The sequence below is a fragment of the Monodelphis domestica genome, chromosome 6, assembly GCF_027887165.1.
Source record: "Monodelphis domestica isolate mMonDom1 chromosome 6, mMonDom1.pri, whole genome shotgun sequence".
Classification (NCBI taxonomy): Eukaryota; Metazoa; Chordata; class Mammalia; order Didelphimorphia; family Didelphidae; genus Monodelphis; species Monodelphis domestica.
The window spans coordinates 34,398,412-34,421,347 of record NC_077232.1 but is presented as its reverse complement, the minus strand read 5'-3'; the positions used below and the strand labels follow the sequence as shown (position 1 = coordinate 34,421,347).

General features: G+C 37.2%; 1 protein-coding gene across 8 annotated transcripts in view; it reads right to left on the bottom strand.

The window, feature by feature from the left end:
* LRRC4C (leucine rich repeat containing 4C) overlaps positions 1-22,936 on the bottom strand; it is a 1,396,296-nt gene that overhangs the window by 996,020 nt on the left and 377,340 nt on the right. The gene's annotated exons all lie outside the window — the stretch shown is intronic.

Sequence of the window (22,936 nt, the reverse complement as noted above, 5' to 3'; positions counted from 1 at the left end):
TTGTTAAGTATCCTTTTTTTCTTAGTAGTTTTTACCATTGTATCAAAGTCCTCTCCCAGGAAGCCCAGTCCTTGGTTGGACTCCTTCTCTACTGTCCTTTGTAAAGCATCAGTCTCTCCCTGATGATCCTTAATCAGACTTCTCATTTCTTTGTAGCCATTGTAAAGCCAATCAGTCACACTTCTCTGTCCTCAGTTCCCCAAAAGGTATATAATTCCCCAAGTTCTATTGTTCTGGGGAGAATCATCTCAGTTGGTGATCCTCTCAGAGATATTGTCCCCAGAGCCCCAGAGCCCAGGGTTCTGACTCTGTAGTATTTGGCACTTGGCTCCGTGTAGAGAGCCTGGACCTATCTCTTTCCTGATTAAAGATTGGGTTTTGCTGACTATAGTGGTTCTGAGTTTTTCCAAGTTGACAGTTCTAAAGCTCAGTGCATCATAGACTCAATAAATATTAGTTGACGGACTTAGAAAGCACCTAGAAGACAAATGAAACAATAACCAATAAGTATATTTCAACTGTCTATTGGGGGGGGGGTTTAGTTGAGGAAAAATGTGTTCCTTAGCATTAAAAGACACCAAGAAACGCTTAGGTCACAATTTGTATATACTGTTGAAGGCATTCTAATTGAGATATTATGTGAATCTAGAGGTTTCTATTCAAATGCTCATTGAGTCAATAGGTTCAGAATGAGAATTACAAAATGAGAAAATATTCATTGCATTTTACTTCTGAATTATATCATAATCAGCAAAGCAATATATATATATACACATATATATATATGCAATTTTCTGTGTAGTTGGAGGCTGAGTGTGAAAACAAATTTAACATGAGTAAAGTGAATCTCAAAACATTAAGAAAAGGGATGAGAGAAAACCAGGGCATCCATACTATTTCCAGAGCATCCTGGAAGTAAGGGAGAAAGCCTAGAAAGCAGCTGCGGACATGAGTAATTGTTTTATTATCATCATCATTAATTCTAAGAATATTCTTCATATATTTACTCAGTTAATGATAATAAAATATACACACTCATTTTAAAGACAAAAGTAGAGCTACCAAATGTAAGTCCTAGAAGGGATAGTACAAGTCAACTAGCCGAAGTATAAAATGACATTGAACCCAGATAATTAGCACCAGAGCCAGGATTCCAAACTCTCAGGTCGAAGGCTTTATATTTGGCCTCTGCCAGTTACTAACTATAATTTTAGATAATCTCTCAGAGCCAGAAGTGACTTGTAGATGAGATGTCAGTCTGAGTGGATGAAAGGAATTTCCATACTAGGAGAGAGAAAAGCACTAGAGCTAAGATTTCATCAGTATATGGAAAATAATTCCCAGTGGATGCATGTGGGGGAGAGGGAGAATTTATATTATCAATGTAGGTGACACTTTCTCTAAAAATTATAGTTGTGAAGAGTGGCCTAGAAGCTACTTATCTCTTATATAACAGTCATTATATTAGTTAAGAGTAAGATTTGAGTTCAGGTCTTCCTGGCCTTCACAGTCTATGTGCTGTCCAACCTGTCTATTTCATATTGAAATTTCATTCATTCATTCATTCATTTGTCCATCTGTTTATCCATTGGACTAGCCTTCTATGATTTTATTGAGCATAGGAAGCTCTGGTGAAGGAAATTCCTTATAGCAAAGCAGATCATCACTTACTTTGACCCTTATATTTTCATATAGTGAGATTTTATTACTCATCACAAAGTCATTATGTATTAAAGTCTGCCTTGAAACTCTTCCTTATGAGAATGACAATTCACTACCCATTATGCTATGTTTACACTCAATATCTATGTATGTCCTCTTTGTCTCTCTCTCTCTTTCTCTTTCTTTCCTTCTCTCTGTCTCTCTATGTCTCTCTGTCTCTCTCCATCTTCCTCTCTCTATCTCTGTCTCTCCCTCTCCCTTTCTCTCTCTCTGTGTCTCTCTGTCTGTCTGTCTGTCTCTTTCTTTCTCTTTTTCTCTCTCTCCTTTCTCCTTCCAGTCTTCCTTTTTCTTTCTTTCTCTTTCAACTATCTTGAGATCCAGGAAAATCAAGTTTTCAGTCTTGTTTTTCACTCACACTGGCTGTGATACTATAAGAAACTATTTTAAGTCTCTGTGTTCTGGTCAGCACTCTATGTTAGAGAGAAGGTACAGAATTGCCTTGAAGAGTATGTTTCCTGGACTTCCGGTTAAGATGGCGGCTTAGAGAAAGCTCAAGTTCAGATCTCCGGAAAAACCTTCCCGACCGATCTCAAACGATAAGCTCCTAAGGCGCCGAAATTCAAAACGATCAACAGCACAGACCCTGGGAACCCTCCTCCTGGACCTGGACCCGGTTCAAAAGGTACGGCTCCCCTCAAAAGCCAGACCCCGAGATCACTCGGACCTCAGGGGTAGGAGCGCAGAGTCCAAGGCTCCCGGAAGCCGCAGCCCTGCCGGCTGGGCTCAGAGAGCAGAACCCTCAGGGCCTTCTACAGTCCTGGTGAAAGTTACTGCCTGGGGCTTCCGCTGCAGAGAGCTGGTCGAAACAACAGCAACCCTCAGGGCGGGCAAGACAGCCTCACGGGCTGGATCCTGCTATCCAAGTCTCAGTGAAAGTCCTTGCTCTCGGAGCTTGGGTTAGCTGCAGCCCATCCCCCCGCAGGCTGACGAAACAGCCTCACGGCCAGCGATTCTGAAGGCAACTTCCTGAAAGCAACGTGGTCCGACCCTTCCATTCCAGTTCCAGTGAGGCATATTCAGTTTAACCCAGGGAAAGTCATAGAACCATCTGCCCAGGACTAAAGCCTCTGAACACCAGACAGAGACAAGAAAAGCCAATCCTCCACATTCAGAGATGGAAAACTCCACAGAAGCACAGAAGCCCCAAAATACCAAGAAAAATAAGAAGAAAGGGGCGACTTTGGACACATTCTATGGAGCCAAAATACAAAATACAGAGCAGATAGAAGATAATATAAAAGAAAATGCTCCAAAACCTTCCAAAGGAAATGGAAACTCTCCACAAACCTATGAAGAATTTGAATCAGAAATGACCAAAAAGATGGAAGCCTTCTGGGAGGAAAAGTTGGAAATAATGCAAAAGAAATTCACGCATCTACAAAACCAGTATGATGAAACTGAAAAGGAAAACCAGGCTTTAAAGGCCAGAATCAGGCAGCTGGAAGACAACGATCGTGTAAAAGAGCAAGAATTAATAAAGCAAAGCCAAAATACCAAGAAATTAGAAGAGAACATAAAATATCTCACCGACAAGGTGATAGATCTGGAAAATAGGGGGAGAAGGGATAATTTAAGAATAATTGGACTCCCAGAAAAGCCAGAAATAAACACCAAACTGGACATGGTGATACAAGATATAATCAAAGAAAATTGCCCAGAGATTCTAGAACAAGGGGGCAATACAGCCACTGACAGAGCTCACAGAACACCTTCTACACTAAACCCCCAAAAGACAACTCCCAGGAATGTAATTGCCAAATTCCAAAGCTATCAAACAAAAGAAAAAATCCTACAGGAAGCCAGAAAAAGACAATTTAGATATAAAGGAATGCCAATCAGGGTCACACAAGACCTTGCAAGTTCTACTCTGAATGATCGTAAGGCATGGAACATGATCTTCAGAAAGGCAAGAGAGCTGGGTCTCCAACCAAGAATCAGCTACCCAGCAAAACTGACTATATACTTCCAAGGGAAAGTATGGGCATTCAACAAAATAGAAGACTTCCAACTTTTTGCAAAGAAAAGACCAGAGCTCTGTGGAAAGTTTGATACCGAAAATCAAAGAGCAAGGAATACCTGAAAAGGTAAATATTAAGGAAAGGGGAAAATGTTATCTTCTTCTTTTACTCAAACTCTCTTCTATAAGGACTACATTTATATCAACCTATGTATACTAATATGTGGGGAAAATGTAATGTATAAATAGGGGGTAAAGAAAGACCAAATAGAATAATCATTCTCACACAAAGATTCATATGGGAAGGGGAGGGGAAGAAAACTCCTATAAGAAGGAGAGGAAGAGAGGGGGGGGGGATTTACTTAAACCTCAATCTCAGGGAAATCAACTCTGAGAGGGAAAAACATCCAGATCCATTGGGATCTTGAATTCTATCTTACCCAACAAGGGTAAGGAGAAGGGAAAACCAAGGGGGGGAGGGGGAGAGGGAGAACAAAAAGGGAGGGAAAGAGAGGGGGGAAGGGGAGGGAACAAAAAGGGAGGGACTAAAAAGGGAAACATCAAGGGAGGGGACAAGGGGGACTGTTTCAAAGTAAATCACTGGACTAAAAGGTAGAGCCGAAGAAGTATAGGTTAGAATTAGGGAAGGCAATCAAAATGCCAGGGAGTCCACAAATGACAATCATAACTTTGAACGTGAATGGGATGAACTCACCCATAAAACGTAGACGAATAGCAGAATGGATTAGAATCCAAAACCCTACCATATGTTGTCTTCAAGAAACACACATGAGGCAGGTTGACACCCACAAGGTCAGAATTAAAGGATGGAGTAAGACCTTCTGGGCTTCAACTGATAGAAAGAAGGCAGGAGTGGTAATCATGATATCCGATAAAGCCAATGCAAAAATAGACCTGATCAAAAGGGATAGGGAAGGTAATTATATTTTGTTAAAAGGGACTATAGACAATGAGGAAATATCATTAATCAATATGTATGCACCAAATAATATAGCACCCAAATTTCTAATGGAGAAACTAGGAGAATTGAAGGAAGAAATAGACAATAAAACCATACTAGTGGGAGACTTAAACCAACCATTATCAAATTTAGATAAATCAAATCAAAAAATAAATAAGAAAGAGGTAAAAGAAGTGAATGAAATCTTAGAAAAATTAGAATTAATAGACATATGGAGAAAAATAAATAGGGATAAAGAGGAATACACCTTCTTCTCAGCACCACATGGCACATTCACAAAAATTGACCATACATTAGGTCACAGAAACATAGCACACAAATGCAGAAAAGCAGAAATAATGAATGCAGCCTTCTCAGATCACAAGGCAATAAAAATAATGATTAGTAATGGTACATGGAAAACCAAATCTAAAACCAATTGGAAATTAAACAATATGATACTCCAAAACCGTTTAGTTAAAGAAGAAATCATAGAAACAATTAATAATTTCATCAAGGAAAATGACAATGGCGAAACATCCTTTCAAACCTTTTGGGATGCAGCCAAAGCAGTAATCAGAGGTAAATTCATATCCCTGAATGCTTATATTAACAAACAAGGGAGAGCAGAGATCAATCAATTGGAAATGCAAATGAAAAAACTGGAAAGCGATCAAATTAAAAACCCCCAGCAGAAAACCAAATTAGAAATCCTAAAAATTAAGGGAGAAATTAATAAAATCGAAAGTGATAGAACTATTGATTTAATAAATGAGACAAGAAGCTGGTACTTTGAAAAAACAAACAAAATAGACAAGGTACTGGTCAATCTAATTAAAAAAAGGAAGGAAGAAAAGCAAATTCACAGCATTAAAGATGAAAAGGGGGACAGCACCTCTGATGAAGAGGAAATTAAGGCAATCATTAGAAATTACTTTGCCCAATTATATGGCAATAAATACACCAATTTAGGAGAAATGGATGAATATATACAAAAATACAAACTGCCTAGACTAACAGAAGAGGAAATAGAATTCCTAAATAATCCCATATCAGAAATTGAAATCCAACAAGCCATCAAAGAACTTCCTAAGAAAAAATCCCCAGGGCCTGATGGATTCACCTGTGAATTCTATCAAACATTCAGAGAACAGTTAATCCCAATACTACACAAACTATTTGACATAATAAGCAAAGAGGGAGTTCTACCAAACTCCTTTTACGACACAAACATGGTACTGATTCCAAAACCAGGCAGGTCAAAAACAGAGAAAGAAAACTATAGGCCAATCTCCCTAATGAATATAGATGCAAAAATCTTAAATAGGATACTAGCAAAAAGACTCCAGCAAGTGATCAGAAGGATCATTCACCATGATCAAGTAGGATTCATACCAGGGATGCAGGGCTGGTTCAACATTAGGAAAACCATCCACATAATTGACCACATCAACAAGCAAACTAGCAAGAACCACATGATTATCTCAATAGATGCAGAAAAAGCCTTTGATAAAATACAACACCCATTCCTATTAAAAACACTAGAAAGCATAGGAATAGAAGGGTCATTCCTAAAAATAATAAACAGTATATATCTAAAACCAACAGCTAATATCATCTGCAATGGGGATAAACTAGATGCATTCCCAATAAGATCAGGAGTGAAACAAGGATGCCCATTATCACCTCTACTATTTGACATTGTACTAGAAACACTAGCAGTAGCAATTAGAGAAGATAAAGGAATTGAAGGCATCAAAATAGGCAAGGAGGAGACCAAGTTATCACTCTTTGCGGATGACATGATGGTCTACTTAAAGAATCCTAGAGATTCAACCAAAAAGCTAATTGAAATAATCAACAACTTTAGCAAAGTTGCAGGATACAAAATAAACCCACATAAATCATCAGCTTTTCTATATATCTCCAACACAGCTCAGCAGCAAGAACTAGAAAGAGAAATCCCATTCAAAATCACCTTAGACAAAATAAAATACCTAGGAATCTATCTCCCAAGACAAACACAGGAACTATATGAACACAACTACAAAACACTCGCCACACAACTAAAACTAGACTTGAACAAATGGAAAAACATTAACTGCTCATGGATAGGACGAGCCAATATAATAAAAATGACCATCCTACCCAAACTTATTTATCTATTTAGTGCCATACCCATTGAACTACCAAAATACTTCTTCACTGATTTAGAAAAAACTATAACAAAGTTCATTTGGAAGAACAAAAGATCAAGGATATCCAGGGAAATAATGAAAAAAAACACACATGATGGGGGCCTTGCAGTCCCTGACCTAAAACTATATTACAAAGCAGCAGTCATCAAAACAATTTGGTACTGGCTAAGAAACAGAAAGGAAGATCAGTGGAATAGACTGGGGGAAAGCGACCTCAGCAAGACAGTATACGATAAACCCAAAGATCCCAGCTTTTGGGACAAAAATCCACTATTCGATAAAAACTGCTGGGAAAATTGGAAGACAGTGTGGGAGAGACTAGGAATAGATCAACACCTCACACCCTACACCAAGATAAATTCAAAATGGGTGAGTGACTTAAACATAAAGAAGGAAACCATAAGTAAATTGGGTAAACATAGAATAGTATACATGTCAGACCTTTGGGAGGGGAAAGGCTTTAAAACCAAGCAAGATATAGAAAGAATCACAAAATGTAAAATAAATAATTTTGACTACATCAAACTAAAAAGCTTTTGTACAAACAAAACCAATATAACTAAAATCAGAAGGGAAACAACAAATTGGGAAAAAATCTTCATAGAAACCTCTGACAAAGGTTTAATTACTCATATTTATAATGAGCTAAATCAATTGTACAAAAAATCAAGCCATTCTCCAATTGATAAATGGGCAAGGGAAATGGATAGGCAGTTCTCAGATAAAGAAATCAAAACTATTAACAAGCACATGAAGAAGTGTTCTACATCTCTTATAATCAGAGAGATGCAAATCAAAACAACTCTGAGGTATCACCTCACACCTAGCAGATTGGCTAACATAACAGCAAAGGAAAGTAATGAATGCTGGAGGGGATGTGGCAAAATAGGGACATTAATTCATTGCTGGTGGAGCTGTGAAATGATCCAACCATTCTGGAGGGCAATTTGGAACTATGCCCAAAGAGCAACAAAAGAATATCTACCCTTTGACCCAGCCATAGCACTGCTGGGTCTGTACCCCAAAGAGATAATGGACACAAAGACTTGTACAAAAATATTCATAGCTGCGCTCTTTGTGGTGGCCCAAAACTGGAAAACAAGGGGATGCCCATCAATTGGGGAATGGCTGAACAAACTGTGGTATATGTTGGTGATGGAATACTATTGTGCTAAAAGGAATAATAAAGTGGAGAAGTTCCATGGAGACTGGAACAACCTCCAGGAAGTGATGCAGAGCGAGAGGAGCAGAACCAGGAGAACATTGTACACAGAGACTAATACAGTGTGGTATAATCGAACGTAATGGACTTCTCCATTAGTGGCGGTGTAATGTCCCTGAACAACTTGCAGGGAACCAGGAGAAAAAAACACCATTCATAAGGAAAGGATAAACTATGGGAGTGGAAACACCGAGAAAAAGCAACTGCCTGAATACAGAGGTTGAGGGGACATGACAGAGGATAGACTCTAAATGAACACTCTAATGCAAATACTATCAACAAAGCAATGGGTTCAAATCAAGAAAACATCTAATGCCCAGTGGACTTACGCGTTGGCTATGGGGGGTGGGGGGGAGGAAAAGAAAATTATCTATGTCTTTAACGAATAATGCTTGGAAATGATCAAATAAAATATATTAAAAAAAAAAAAAAAGAGTATGTTTCCTAAGCTGGAAATTATATCAGTGAAATCAGAGGTTCAAATTTTATCCAATATAAAACGTATGCCCCCAAATGAGGGATGACTCTAAGAAATAATATATTAAGATTGAGCTAGGCAATGACAAACATATACTCATCCCCATGCTGTCTTTCCAAAATTCTGAATATATATTCTTTTCCAAGCCCCTTTATGAATGGACAGATTGTTACACCTAATGGCAAGTCTATTTTTCCCCCTTGGTTTTCTTGTTGTTCTTGTGGTTGTTAAGTCATTTTCTCTAGCTACTGAGCACATAATGCTTCCTTGGAAAAGCGAGAATACTGGGCTTCAAGATTAGCAATGAATTCTTATTAGCTGTAGAAATAGCAAATAAATAGCATTATCATTGCAAAACAGAGCCAATTATGTACATTGCTGCCCCAGAGAAAGAGGTTTACAAAATAAAGAGGTAGCAAGTGAAACAGTATGACTTGTTGAAGAACAGTAAGAATAGACAGAGGATCCTTGTTTCTGCCAAATAGAGCATTTTAGAATCCAGAGGACCATGGAACTTCCAAGTGGCAGGCAATATAGAAGATACAAGAGGCTTTTAAGGAAAATCTAAGAGGTGCCATTTTAGAGCCTCCTTCTCTGAGAAAGGCTTCCCTTTTCAAGAAGTGTGGAAGGAAGGATAAAAGGGAAGGAAAGAAGGAAGGAAAGAAAGAAGGAATGAAAGGAAAAGGCAAAAGGAAGGAAAGAGAAAAGAAGGAAGGGAGGGAGGAAAGAGGGAGATAGGGAAGGAGTGAGGAAGGGAGGGAAGAAGAAAATCTTTTTAATTATTTATTTTGTGCCAGGTACTCTGCTAAAGGCTTTACAAATGTTATTTTATTTAATACATACAACAACCTTAGGATATTAACCATATTATTCCCATCTTATAGATGTAGAAACTGAGGATGATAGCAGATAAATGATTGGGCCAATATATAACATCCAGGATGCAATGCGGGGGGGGGGGGGATTACAGAATTTGGCTTCTGGTCTTTCTAAATTCAAATCTAGCACTTGAGCCATATGAAAGGAAATTCTTGGTTATCTTTGCCTATTCTGAGTTTACAGTTGTAAAATAGGGAATCTTTTATTCCCTTTGCCTAGTTAGAGTAAATTCTTTGGTTAACAATAACTTAAGTACCCCTACTTAGTAGGAAACCAGATTGTGAAGAGAGGATTAACTCTCCTTTGTCTACCTTTGAATTGAATCAACAAATGCTTGAATACCCTACTTAGCCCTAGGTGGAGGAGCTGTGATTGGCCCTTGTGAAGAGGTGTGAAGAGGGGAAGGAACAAGAAGCTACTGTAAAAGACCCTGAATTTCTTGGGCTGTGAAATCTGCTTCAAAAAGGAAGTAGGCTTCAAGAAGAAGGTTGACTCAAGGAAGAAAGTCTGCTTCAGGAGTTACCTTCAGTTGAAGTTAACATCTTGACTTACTTCTTGGGGGGAACCTGGGTGAGTTGATACCTGGCTTTCCCTTCCTATCTTTTGGAGAGAGTTTAATTTCAGTTGCAGGTTAACAAGTTCTGGCTCAGTTGAGCACCAAAGCAATATTTAGTTAGGCTAATGTCTTCTCTATCCTTTTGTATTTCTCTGATTTCACTCTTTTGACCTCTTTTGTAAATAAAAGTTATTAAAATAATTTAGACTTTGAACCATAATACTTTGAATAGGTGACCATTATTATTTATACTTTTCATATATCTTAGGCAAATCATCAAAATTTAATTCTTACAGCCATTACATCTTCCTGTTGCTACCTCTCTGGACCAAGCACTAAGCCAGGTTCTTTAGCTACCAACTGAACAGGGAGTCAGTCTCAATGATGAGTAAATCAATATTCTATAAGGGAAACTCACTGTCCATTGATTGATTAAAATAGTAGAATGTCAGCTTCTTGAAGTAAGGAAATGTTAGGTTCTATTTTTGACTTTACCTCCTGTAAAATTGAGATTTGAACTGTGGACTCCATTCCCCAGGAGTCCTCGCTAGCTCCCAGAATGCTCTCTAATCTCACTGAATTCTCACCTGGGACAAGAACAAAATTTTATTTAAAGGGTCTTCCCCGTAGGCGGGGTCTCTTTGGGACTTCCATTTTGGGGCAGATGTGGCTCTTTCCAGAATGTAGGTGAGGTCTTGTCTAGGCCTCCCTGGCCTAGGCACATTTTCCTTATCCTGTATTTTCTTTAATCCTTAATCTTCAATAAACCTCTATACATATAATACTCCTTGCAGAGAGAAACTAATTTCTACCTGCCTCAGTCTCCCCTAAATTTTAATCTTTACAGTTGGCGACCACTAGATTGGATGAGAACTTCTCAAATTTTTTAGCCTAGATAACGATTTTTTTAAGCCACGTTTCTCCAAGATGCTTTTTAGAAAACCATCTTGATCAGCTCCTGCCTGCGGCCCTTTCCAGCTCCTGCTTCTGCTCCTGGTCTCTCACCTGGTGCCCGAGCTCCCGGCCCTGTTTGTCTGCACTCCGATTCCCTGCCCACTCCTCGGTCTTTCTCTCGCTCACCTGGCCCACCTGATTCAACCAAGATTTCAATCACCTGGTGACCTGCCTGCCCAACAAACCCAGTTCCTTGGAGCAGATCACTCGGGACTCATTTCTATCAGCTGCTAACAAAACGGGGGGGGGGCAGTATTGGCTCCATGTGGGCGGCCTGGGCTCCATGTGGACTGGGGCAGGAGGAGGTATTAAAGCAGGGGAGAGAGAAAAGGGAGAGAGAAGAAACAGACTTTTCAAGCAGGAACCTTAATAGCAATGGGCTGTTTAAAAGGATACCTTTTGACTCTTCTGGTAATTTCATTGACTTCACCTGCCTGTCAGGGAGCAGCAGACTCAACCCAAAGATTCAACTTTAACTTTGAAGGGGTAAATGGGTGGCCCAGTGAAGTGGGAGCCAGGCCCAGAGACAGGAGGTCTCTAGTTGAAATCTGGCCTGAGACACTTCATGGCCCTGTGGCCTGGAGCAGATCGCTCAGACCCCATTGCCTAGCCCTTACCACTCTGCCTTCGGACAATAGACATTTAAATGGATAATTAATTAAAAGGAAAAAAAAACACACCTAAAGAACTTCAAGGAGACTAAAGGATAAATTTTGAGGCATTTCAAACTCCAATGGTTTATAAAAATCTCTGTATTCTATTGAATTTTTTGTTTAAGGTTTAACTTTGTGATTTTAACTTCATATATTACTGGATTCAATATTCTGTTACACTGAAGGTTGATTGAATTTATTCTCAATGTACTGAGTTTTAAAATTCTGTTGCTTTTCCCCTATAACTATTGAACAAATATTATTGTAATTAAGCCCATAAGGGGGAAAAAAAAAAAAACAGCCTTTCTATTTTGACTTTGTAAATTATCACATAGATGGACTTCAGGACTGGTTATAATTGTAGAACAACCTTTGGAAAATTAATGTGCTAAATATCTCAAATGATGTTAAGGGTTTTTTAAATATGATTTTTGGAATTTTTTTTAATAACCTCTGGTCATTTTTGCCTGCCCCTACCATGAGGTAAGACCAATTCTAGCTGAAGTGAAATACATTTTATAACCCCCAACCTTCCCGCATTTCTAAATATGTAAATGGAAGTTGGGCATTTAATCTCAGGGCATTTGTACCCCAAAAAGCCTCCAAAAAAGGAGCACCCCTTTATTTATACTCTTCAGCTCATTACTTTACTTGCACCAGAATGATATATAGATTTCTTGATTATGTTCTTAACCCAAGATGACTTTTACTTTGTTTTACCATAGGTAAATCATTAAATATTATCTGTCAAACTCAGTCTCCTAAAATATAAAATTATAATAATAATAGTAACTCTCATGGCTAATGAGGATCCAATGAGAAAGAATTTATAAAACTCTTAGCATTTTTCCTGGCACACAGTATGTGCTGAATAAAAATTTATTGCCCTCCTTTATCCTCCCCTTCCTCCAGACACAAAATACAGCTATTTCTTGATTAGTGGGAAAACTGAATCCCAAGACATTGTCACATGTACTCAAATTTGTATTACTGGAAGTTATAACTAAATAAAATCTTGTAATTAGTTCCAGCCCAATTGAAATATGCAGCATATATACATATATAATATGACCACTTCATTAGTATCACTATTCACACTAATCTGAACTTATCTATAAAAACAAAGGATTTGGACACAAAAGAGGTATAAAGATGCTCTTCTTTGCCCTCAGGGAATTGAGCTTAAATAGGCACATGGACTCATCTTGGACTTTCATTCATATAGAGAAAACCTGTGTGAGAAATTTCCCTTTACCAATACAGGTTGGCAACTTCGCTGCACACTGTAGACTTAGGGAGTTTCTTAGATTTCTGATCTACATAATACAAGAATATAATGAATGTAATATTATATAATATAATACAATCTATCTATAAGTAGCCTGCTTAGGGTCACATTGACAGAACATGAGAGAAGAGGGTTTAAATACTGTTTTTTTCTGAGCGAGAGTGGAGCTCTCTTTACATTAAGCTATTCTGACTCACAAACTGAAATAATTACTAAATGAAGACCAACCAATATACCATATACTTTGCTTGAAAAAAAAAAAGAGAGAATAATAAATCAAAAACAAACAAGTGGGACTTCCGGTCTAGATGGCGACTTAGAGAAAGCTAAAGTTCAGATCTCCAGAAAATCCTTCCTGACCGATCTCAAACTATAAGCTCCTAAGGGGCCAAAATTCAAACCGATCAACAGCATAGACCCTGGGAATCCTCCTCCTGGACCTACCTGGATCAAAAGGTACGGCCCCCCTCAAAAGCCAGAACCCGAGATCACTCGGACCTAAGGGGTAAGAGCGCAGAGTCCAAGGCTCCAGGAAGCCGCGGCCCACAACAGCAACCCTCAGGGCCGACAAAACAGCCTCATGGCCAGCTATTCTGAAGGCAACTTCCTGAAAGCAACCCAACCCAGTCCAGTCGAGGGGGCACCTTAGCAGCAGAGAAACAGAGAAAGCCAGGTGAGAGTGTGGCCCCCTGGTCTGAACCTTCCATTCCAGTTCCAGTGAAAGTCATTGCCTTAAGGCATACTCAGTTTAACCCACAGAAAGCTCATAGAACCGACAATCTGCCCAGGACTAAAGACTCTGAACACCAGACAGAGATAAGAAAAGCTAATCCTCCCCATTCAGAGATGGCAAACTCCACAGAAGCACAGAAGCCCCCAAATACCCAGAAAAATAAGAAGAAAGGGGTGACTTTGGACACATTCTATGGAGCCAAAATACAAAATACAGAGGAGATAGAAGACGATACACAAGAAAATGCTCTGAAACCTTCCAAAGGAAATGGAAACTCTCCACAAACCCATGAAGAATTTGAATCAGAAATGACCAAAAAGATGGAAGCCTTCTGGGAGGAAAAGTGGGAAATAATGCAAAAGAAATTCACACATCTACAAAACCGGTGTGACCAAACTGAAAAGGAAAACCAGGCTTTAAAGGCCAGAATCAGGCAACTGGAAGACAACAATCTTGTAAAAGAGCAAGAATTAATAAAGCAAAGCCAAAACACCAAGAAATTAGAAGAGAACATAAAATATCTCACCGACAAGGTGACAGATCTGGAAAATAGAGGGAGAAGAGATAATTTAAGAATAATTGGACTTCCAGAAAAGCCAGAAATAAACACCAAACAGAAAATGAAATCCAACAAGCCACGAAAGAACTTCCTAAGAAAAAATCCCCAGGGCCTGATGGATTCACCTGTGAATTCTATCAAACATTCAGAGAACAGTTAATCCCAATACTATACAAACTATTTGACATAATAAGCAAAGATGGAGTTCTACCAAACTCCTTTTACAACACAAACATGGTAGTGATTCCAAAACCAGGCAGGTCAAAAACAGAGAAAGAAAACTATAGACCAATCTCCCTAATGAATATAGATGCAAAAATCTTAAATAGGATACTAGCAAAAAGACTCCAGAAAGTGATCAGAAGGATCATCCACCATGATCAAGTAGGATTTATACCAGGGATGCAGGGCTGGTTCAACATTAGGAAAACCATCCACATAATTGACCACATCAACAAGCAAACTAGCAAGAACCACATGATTATCTCAATAGACTCAGAAAAAGCATTTGATAAAATACAACACCCATTCCTATTAAAACCACTAGAAAGCATAGGAATAGAAGGGTCATTCCTAAAAATAATAAACAGTATATATCTAAAACCATCAGCTAATATCATCTGCAATGGGGATAAACTAGACGCATTCCCAATAAGATCAGGAGTGAAACAAGGATGCCCATTATCACCTCTACTATTTGACATTGTACTAGAAACACTAGCAGTAGCAATTAGAGAAGATAAAGGAATTGAAGGCATCAAAATAGGCAAGGAGGAGACCAAGTTATCACTCTTTGTGGATGACATGATGGTCTACTTAAAGAATCCTAGAGATTCAACCAAAAAGCTAATTGAAATAATCAACAACATTAGCAAAGTTGCAGGATACAAAATAAACCCACATAAATCATCAGCTTTTCTATATATCTCCAACACAGCTCAGCAGCAAGAACTAGAAAGAGAAATCCCATTCAAAATCACCTTAGACAAAATAAAATACCTAGGAATCTACCTCCCAAGACAAACACAGGAACTATATGAACACAACTATAAAACACTCACCACACAACTAAAACTAGACTTGAGCAATTGGAAAAATATTAACTGTCATGGATAGGATGAGCCAATATAATAAAAATGACCATCCTACCCAAACTTATTTATCTATTTAGTGCCATACCCATTGAACTACCAAAATACTTCTTCACTGATTTAGAAAAAAACATAACAAAGTTCATTTGGAAGAACAAAAGATCAAGGATATCCAGGGAAATCATGAAAAAAAAAACACATATGATGGGGTCCTTGCAGTCCCTGACCTTAAACTATATTACAAAGCAGCAGTCATCAAAACAATTTGGTACTGGCTAAGAGACAGAAAGGAGGATCCGTGGAATAGACTTGGGGCAAGGGACCTCATCAAGATAGTATATGATAAACACAAAGATCCCAGCTTTGGGGACAAAAATCCACTATTCGATAAAAACTGCTGGGAAAATTGGAAGACAGTGTGGGAGAGACTAGGAATAGATCAACACCTCACACCCTACACCAAGATAAATTCAAAATGGGTGAGTGACTTAAACATAAAGAAGGAAACCATAAGTAAATTGGGTAAACAAAGAATAGTATACATGTCAGACCTTTGGGAGGGGAAAGACTTTAAAACCAAGCAAGACATAGAAAGAATCACAAAATGTAAAATAAATAATTTTGACTACATCAAATTAAAAAGCTTTTGCACAAACAAAACCAATGTAACTAAAATCAGAAGGGAAACAACAAACTGGGAAAAAATCTTCATAGAAACCTCTGACAAAGGTTTAATTACTCAAATTTATAAAGAGCTAAATGAACTGTACAAAAAATCAAGCCATTCTCCAATTGATAAATGGGCAAGGGACATGGATAGGCAGTTCTCAGATAAAGTAATCAAAACTATTAATAAGCACATGAAGAAGTGTTCTAAATATCTTATAATCAGAGAGATGCAAATCAAAACAACTCTGAGGTATCACCCCACACCTAGCAGATTGGCTAACATAACAGCAAAAGAAAGTAATGAATGCTGGAGGGGATATGGCAAAGTAGGGACATTAATTCATTGCTGGTGGAGTTGTGAACTGATCCAACCATTCTGGAGGGCAATTTGGAACTATGCCCAAAGGGCGACAAAAGAATATCTACCCTTTGATCCAGCCATAGCACTGCTGGGTCTGTACCCCAAAGAGATAATGGACAAAAAAACTTGTACAAAAATATTCATAGCTGCGCTCTTTGTGTTAGCCAAAAACTGGAAAACGAGGGGATGCCCATCAATTGGGGAATGGCTGAGCAAATTGTGGTATATGTTGGTGATGGAATACTATTGTGCTAAAAGGAATAATAAAGTGGAGGAGTTCCATGGAGACTGGAACAACCTCCAGGAAGTGATGCAGAGCAAGAGGAGCAGAACCAGGAGAACATTGTACACAGAGACTAATACACTGTGGTATAATCGAATGTAATGGACTTCTCCATTAGTGGCGGTGTAATGTCCCTGAACAATTTGCAGGGATCTAGGAGAAAAAAACACTATTCATCAGCAGAGGATAAACTATGGGAGTAGAAACACCGAGGAAAAGCAACTGCCTGAATACAGTGGTTGAGGGGACATGACTGAGGAGAGACTCTAAATGAACACTCTAATGCAAATATTATCAACATAGCAATGGGTTCAAAGCAAGAAAACATGTAATGCCCTGTGGATTTATGCATCGGCTATGGGGGGTGGGGGGGAGGAAAAGAAAATGATCTATGTCTTTAATGAATAATGCTTGGAAATCATCAAATAAAATATAAAAAAAATAAACAAGTGAGATGGAATTATATGTGTGTGTGAAAATAGCCTACTTATCTATGTGGTTCAGGCTTGCTGGTAAATATTATATAATACACATTGTAAAATTCTCTGGCCTGTTTATCCTTTTTGGAAGATCAGAAAAAGCACTGGTTCATTCTATCTAGAAGCAGTTATTCAGATAATTATATTTATAGATAAGTCTTATAAAGATTAATTTTTCATCAGTTAAAGATTATTTATTCATCAACAAATTTTGATAAAAACAATTAATTTTTTAAAATTATTTATTGGAGCACAGATAATTTTTGCTTGCAGAAATTCTAAGTTATATGTTCTTTCTTATCAATACTTTGGGTGTTAAGGAATAGCAATAGAAGTCTTATGGCCTTAAGCACATCAAAATGTCTCAAAACTAGGAATGAGCAGGAAAAAAATTAATTGCACCTGACACTTACTATGAGTTGATGTTATAAATCTAGACTAAAACTGATAAAACCTCAGAAGTATAGTATAGAGGGTAAAGTTTGCCTGTGAACCAAGAAGACAAGGATTCAGTCCTCTTGTTCTTCAGTACTACTTGTATGTAGTTATTCCCCTTAGATCCCCTCCTTTGATATTTCATCATAGTGTGAAAGTAAGTTCGGTTCTTAAAGAACGTGCCGGGGGACAGGAGCCAAGATTGAGGAGTAAAACAGAGCAGCTCCATGTCACCATAAGAATCTTCTCTGACCAAGATTAAAATATCACTGCCAAACAAATACAGGAGTGAAAGAACCAATAAGGAGACAGAGAGAAACAACTTTCAAGAAAAGAAAAACCCAAAAGATAGGTAAAGAACATCTGGGATGTATTAGGGATTATTATCCCTGGGGTGAGAGGAGAACAGAGCCAGCAAGAGGGCATAGCAAGGAGGCAAGAACAAGCCAAGAGTAAGCCATATAAGCCAACCCCACATTTGCAGCCCACAGGTTTGGAACCTAAGTTCAATGCAATATTCAAACCCTGAGATCCTGCATGGACAAATAGTAGTAAAAGCCAACCCACACACTTTGAAATTTCAAATCTGTGGAGAAGTCCAGAATCACAGCCCAGAGAATTCTGGGTTGATGTGGGCTAATCCTTGAGGGCTCATAAAGTACCCCAAAGCAAAGGTAGGAATCCTAATCTGGACTTGGTATGAGGACCTAGTTCACACTTTGGGGTGAAGACATAGTTCACAGATCACCCCCTTACAATCTTTTTGCCCAAAACTAAGGGTGGAACTCCAGGACAAGGCATAGTGTGCCTGATTGGATCAAGTACACCATGAGACCAAAAACTTGAGCCTAATCCTGGGGCTAGAATTTAATCAGCCCCTGACCTAATCAAATTCAGAGTGAGATCAAAAGCTTATGCCTAATACTAAAGCAAGTTCTTAAGCCATCTGTATCTCAAGGGTCAATAGGATCAGGAAGGAGAGCCAACAACTGACAGAGGAAAATCAGACCTTAAAAATCAGAATTGACCATCTAGAAACTAATGATTCATGAGAAATAAAAAAAAACAATAAAGCAGAATCAAGGGAATGAAAAAAACAGAGGAAAATATGAAATATTTTCCAGAAAAAATTCTGACCTAGAAGATAGATCTAGGAGAGACATTTTAAGAATTATTGGCCTACCCAAAAGCCATGGTAAAGAAACAACCTTGGACATCATGTTATAAGAAATTGTCAAATATAACTGCCCAGAGATCCTTGAATGAGAAAATAAAATTGAAATTGAAAGAATTCACAGATCACCTCCAGATAGTAATCCTCAGATGACAACTTCCAGGAATATAGTAGCTAAATTCAAGAGCCAAGCCAAGGAGAAAATATTTCACATAGCCAGAAAGAAGTCATTCAAATACCATGAAGTTACAATCAGGATCATACAGGACCTAGCAGCCTCTACATTAAAGGATCGAGAGATATGGAATATGATATTCAGGAAGGGAAAAGATTTTGGTTTACAACCCAGAGTCACCCATCCAGAAAAATCAGAGTATATGCTTTTAGTGGGGGGGGGGGAAATGGACATTCAACAAGATAGAAGACTCCTGAGTATTCCTGGGGAATAAACCGGATCTAAACAATAAAGTTGAAGTCTAAACACAAGACACAAGAGAAGCCCAGAAAGGTAAATAAGAAAGATAAAATTTAAGGGACTCATTATGATCAAGATGTTTATATATCTACATTGAAAGATGATTTATGTAATTCTCAAAAATTACTTTTAGTAGTCGATAGAAGGAATTTACTCAGAAAGAGGGTGGAGAAGTAAGCTGATTATGATAATATGATGACATAAGATGTGTATGTAAATGTGATGTGTATTTGAATGTGATGATATGGGATCATGTGTATGTATGATTTGATATGTATGAATATGAATAATATGTTAAAAATCAATCAAGGGCTGAAAGAGAAAGTTGCATTGAGAGAAAAGGGAAGGAAGTGATAGAATGTGATAAATTATATAACATAAAGAGGTGTGAAAAATCATTACAGGGATGGAAGGATAAGGGTGGTGATGGGTAATTCTTAAAACTTGACTCTCATATTAACTGGCTCAATGAGGGAAAAACAAAAATACTCTGTAAGGTATAGAATTGTATCCTAACCTACAGAGAAGTAGAAGGGGAATAAGACAAAGGAATGAGATAATTCGAGGGAAGGAGAAGTGTGTGTGTGTGTGTGTGTGTGTGTGTGTGTGTGTGTGTGTGTGTGTTGGGTGCCAAAAAGCAAAATCCTGGTAAGGAGGAACAAAAAGAAAGGGAATAGAGCAGGTTCTAAAAGGGATAATATGATGGAGGGCAGAACAAAGTTAGTAATCATAACACTGAATGTGAATGGGATGAACTTATCCATAAAACACAAAGAGATAGCAGAGTAGATTAAAAACTAGAATCCTACTCTATGTTGTTTACAAGAAAAACACTTGAGGCAGGGTGACACACACACAGATTCAAGGTAAAAAGCTGGAGCAGAATTTATTATGCATCATCTAAATTTAAAAAAAAGCTGGAGTAACAATCATGATGCCAGACAAAGGTAAAGTAAAAACTGATTTGATTAAAATAGATAAGGAAGGAATTGTGCTTTTATTTGGGGATTTTGGTTTTATATGAATATTTTCTTACAGCAATGACCAATACAGAAATATGTTTCTCATGATAATACATGCTTAATCAAGATATATTTCTTACCATCCCCATGAAGGGTGAGGGAAGAAAGGGAACAAGAAAATTTGGATCTTATAATTTTGGAAAATGTATGTTAAACATTGGTATTATATGCAGTTGAGAAAAGAAAGTATCTTTTAAAAAACAAACAAAAAAAGAATGTGCAAGTAATACCAAAAAACTACCAAAAATTATTTCATAGTGCTAGATAATTAAAAATAAATTTCATCGGGTAGAATATAAGGCTAAAAAAAATCAAGAGAATTAAAAAAAACAATATGAAACAAAATGATTTAGTTATAAAAGGAAAATCATAATTGTTGAAAGGGGTATGGAAAAATTAGGATACCATTATACTGCTTGTTGAGTTATGAACTGATGGTACCATTCTGGAGAGCAATTTGGAATCATGTCCAAAAGGACACACAATTGTTCATATCATTCAAACTAGAAATATCATGACTAGGTCTGAGATCTAAACAGATTGAAGATGGGGAAATTACTTGGAGAAAAATATTTTTAGCAGCTCTTTTTGAAGCATCCCAGAACTAGAAATGGAAGGAATATCTATCAGTTGGGGAATGGTTCAACAAGTTGTGAGATATAATTGTAATGAAATCCTGCTGTGTCATAAGAAATGGCAAACATGATCACACACACACACACACACACACAAACTGAAAATAGGAGACAATTTAAGAAGTATTGGTCCACCAGAAAGCCATAGGGGAAAAAAAAAGCATAGACATCATTTTACAAATATCAAAGAAAACTGCCCTGATATTTTGTAACAAGAGGGTAAAACAGAAATTGAAAGAACTCATCCATCATCTCCTGAAATAAATCCCTTAATGACAACTACCAAGAATATTCTAGCCAAATTCTATAGCACACATGACAAGAAGAAAATACTATAGAAAGAAAGAAATAATTCAAATAGCTCAGAACCACAGTTATTATTACACAGGATTTAACAGCTTCTACATTAAAGGAATGGGGATGGTGGTGGAATAATGAGGATGGTGACAGGCCAGTTACACCTTACTCATTGGAACAGGCTTAGAGAGGCAATAATAGCAATACTTGATTGGGGATAAAAACCAATCTAACTCTATAATGAAATAGGAATGGAATAAGAAAGGGGGAAGGAGTCAGTAGAAGGGAGGGTGTTTTAAGGGAGGCTTTGGTTAAAAGCAAAACATTGGTGAGAAGGGAGAGAGTGAATGGAGAGAGAAAGAACATGATATAATGGGTAAAATAAGTTGGAGGGAAATACACAGAAATAATAACTGAGAATGTAAATGGGATAAAGTCACCCATAAAAAAGAATCAGATAGAAGAGTGGAAAATAAGAATTTCACCATTGTTGTTTACAAAAGACACTTTTGGTGCAGGAAGATACATAGAGTAAAGGGAAGGGGATAAAGTGGAATTTATTATGCTTCAGCTGAGGGAAAAAAAGAAAAACAGAGATAGCAATCATTAATCAGACAAAGGTAAAGCAAAATTATATCAAGTTAAAAGATATCAGAAAATAAATTCATCTTGATAAAATGTAAATGGACAATGAAGAAATATTAGTGCTAAGCTAAACATAAATGTACTGAATGGTATAACATCCAGATTTTTAAAGGAGTAATTAAATGAGATTTGGGATGAAATTTACAGTTAAACTACTAGTGGTAGACCTAAACTTTCACTTCTCAAAGCTAGATAGAACTAATAACAATAACAACATAAAGATGTTAAGGAGGTGAATGGAATTTTAAGGAAAAATTTAGTAGATTCCTGGAGAAAACTGAATGGGAAGAGAAATGAATATACCTTCTTATCCTCAATGGTCAACATAAATTGACCATGATTTAGGGCATAAAATCATCACAACCAAATGCAGAAAAGCAGAAATGATAAATGCATCCTTTTTAGATCATAAAGCAATAAAAATACAATCAATAAAGGGGTATGGCAATAAAAATTAAAAACTAACTGGAAACTAAATAAACTAATTCTAAAAAGAGGGTGGATCAAGGATCCAATCATTAAAATAATCAATAATTTCTTTAAAGAGAATGACAATAAAGAGACAACTTATCAAAATGTATAGGATACCACAAAAGCACTATTTAGGGGAAAATTTTTATTTCTAAATGCTTATATCAACAGATAAAAAGCAGTTCAAGGAATTGGGTATATAATTTAAAAACACCAGAAAAGGAATAAATTAAAAATGCCCTGTTAAAGACGAAATTGGAATTGCTTAATATCAAAGGAAATATTAATAAAATATAAAGTAAAAGGTTAGCTAGTAAATAAGACCAGGATATAATTCAATATATATAATCCAATCCAATATATATATGTGTGTGTGTGTGTGTGTGTTTGTGTGTGTGTGTGTGTGTGTGTGTGTAATCAGAGCATTGAGAGTTTTACAATTGTCTTCATATGAATTACCATAGAAATCTAAGGTTTGATAAACCACACATTCTAGCTTTTAAGATAAGGACCTACTATTTGACAAAAACTATTGGGAAAACTGGAAAATAGCAGGGCAGAAACTAGGTTTCGACCAATAACGAACATCCCATACCAAGATAAAGATAAAATGATTCTATGATTTAGACATAAAGGGTAATACCATAAGCAAATCAAATTAGAGGCACCTGGAATAGTTTACCTGTAAAATCTTTGGATAAAGAAAGAATTCATGAATAAAGAAGAAATAAAATAAATA